The following is a 2,306-nucleotide window of genomic DNA, read 5'->3' as shown; positions in this document are numbered from 1 at the left end:
TCAGCGGTAAATCTCCATCACCTGCGTGCTTTCACATTGAGCAGCATTAACTACACAGAGCCGTTGTTCACCGACGAGCTGCGCAAAAAATCGCGCGAATATGAACGTGGTTTAGCGCAGCTCGTCAGTGAACAACGGCTCTGTGTAGTTAATGCTGCTCCATGTGAAAGCCCGCAGGTGATGGAGATTTACCGCTGATTACAGAACCGGCTTTACTCATAAGATGCGCGTTAAATATCGCATGCGATTTACCGTGCAGCCCTAGTAGGCTATGTTATGTTATGTGCAAAAAAAGGAAGATTACATTGTAAAACACTGCAAGAAAGAAAGAAAGAAGAAAAACAGCTTGCCCATCATTTTAAAGTTAAAATAAACTAAATTATATCAGACATTTGAATTGCATTTATTTATTTTTTTATGTTCTCTCATAAATCTGTGCATTATCCTGATGTTTATCTCTTTATTTATTTTGTATGTTATTATTAACACTATTATTTTAATATCTGTATGTATATTTTAATTTATTTTGGTAGAAAGGGATCACGTAAGGAAAAAAAAAGGAACTTTTTAATTGTATGAAGCTCTTCTTTTAATGCTTTGGAAAAGTTTAGAATTTTTTTTAAATCACTAAATTAAATACAATTAAAACAGGAAAACAAAAGCACAGACTAAATGTTAGCCTAACTTCTACCATTCAGTCTGTGTCCTCCGCTATATTTCAGATGCATTTTGTCCATAGAAATATTTTATTCACTTCTGTAAAGTGATGTGACTGGTGTATGTCATTATTTTCATTATTTGTTGCCGCCCTAAACTGCACTAAATTATATTTAAATCCATTTCAGCAAACTGTTTAATGAGGGATTCAGGACTTTGCATTTAATTACATTTTAATTCAGATATTGCATTCTTTAGCATCAATGTGAATGGAAAGTGTCAATCATCTCATCTCCTAAAATAATATGGAGAACCGCACCCGAATGCCCTGAATTCAACATCTCACATCATCCACAAACAATGACCTCAACTCCTCACACCTTCATCCAGTCCATTACACTGAAGCGAAATCAAATTAAAGAAAGACTATCTGTACCATCTGAGCGCAGGGAGTTATGCATGGACACAAATGTCTCTGAAAACTCCAGGAGCTTCCCTACATATAGACAGCAATGCAGTCAAGGTAGGCAGCTCACTAGGTTTTGAGACACAGCCAATGTTAGACGTGGATCAACCTTATGTCACTTTGCAGATTGACTAAACGCCATAATCACCATGCTTACTTTAAAGTGCCATGTATATACATTCAAACCAAAATTTATTCAGACACCTTCAACATTTCTCACATTATCACAGTATATTTGCTATATAGTAGGCCTGGGCGATAAAACGGTATCGATATTTATCGACGGAAAAAATGTTCGATATAGCGCACGATATAGGCAGGTGCTACGAGTGACGCAGACCGCACACACAAACATAAACACATGCTGAGTGCTGTGCCTGCCTGTGATGAGGAGATTGTGAATAAAGAATGAATATTAGTCGAATTTAAAATAAACGTTTGCATTTGAATGTTAGGTGTGCATCAGTGGCGCGCGAGATGCGGTGATAATGATGTAAGCGACGTTGTTGCATTTTAATGTTTTGTTATATTGTGCAACAGAGTGTTAAACACAATACTCTCCACTAAGTGAAAGAACACACTAAGATGTTTATTCTACCAAATAACCAGCTAAAGCTAGCGGTGTTTACTGCGGTGCGTTACCCTCCCCCACAACCCAGCTTACAAACATCCGCGGTTACACTGCCAGCGTTTACTCACCCTCTTAACAGAGACGCAGCCAGCTCTAGAGCAGGTTTAGAAGAGGACCGGTGTCTTGTTCACACTGAGCTCAGGAGTGTGCTGTATTCGCCTGGTTTTCCTCGTAAAGACACAAGATCTGCGCTCACTGTGAGCTTCCGTCCACTGGCAGGCCTCGAGTTGCGGACACTTGCGTACTACGTCACTGTGTCTTGTGACGTGCGCAGTTTCTGCGTTTTGCCGATGACGTCGCGTTAATGGGTTTTGTTTGAACGTGAACACCATGTTTGTAACATTTTGTTGTTATACGTTTGAATGTTAATTGTTCAGCATATAGAATTAATACAAATAAATAAATAAAAAAAGAGAACTGTCAAAAAAGAAAGAAAGAAATCGCTCTAATTCACTCCCTTCTTAAAAAGCTTATTTTCCTGAACCAATAAAAATGTTTTTTTTTTCTGTTAAAAAAATATAGAAATTACAAAATTAGCTCTATTTTTATTGA

The 2,306-nt window shown here is 37.7% G+C and overlaps 1 protein-coding gene across 3 annotated transcripts in view; it reads right to left on the bottom strand.

Moving 5' to 3' along the window:
- LOC107653969 (mitogen-activated protein kinase 8) overlaps positions 1-1,996 on the bottom strand; it is a 20,754-nt gene extending 18,758 nt beyond the window's left edge. For all 3 annotated transcript variants that reach the window (XM_016440826.1, XM_016440824.1, XM_016440827.1), the window contains exon 1: positions 1,823-1,996. The gene's annotated coding sequence lies outside the window, so the exon portion shown is untranslated. The remainder of the gene's footprint in view (positions 1-1,822) is intronic.
- Positions 1,997-2,306: the final 310 nt, after the last annotated feature.

Source organism: Sinocyclocheilus anshuiensis, unplaced genomic scaffold (genome assembly GCF_001515605.1).
Source record: "Sinocyclocheilus anshuiensis isolate Anshui unplaced genomic scaffold, SAMN03320099.WGS_v1.1 scaffold454, whole genome shotgun sequence".
Taxonomy (NCBI): Eukaryota; Metazoa; Chordata; class Actinopteri; order Cypriniformes; family Cyprinidae; genus Sinocyclocheilus; species Sinocyclocheilus anshuiensis.
Note: the sequence above shows the minus strand (reverse complement) of the source record. Positions and strands in the feature narration are given on the sequence as shown.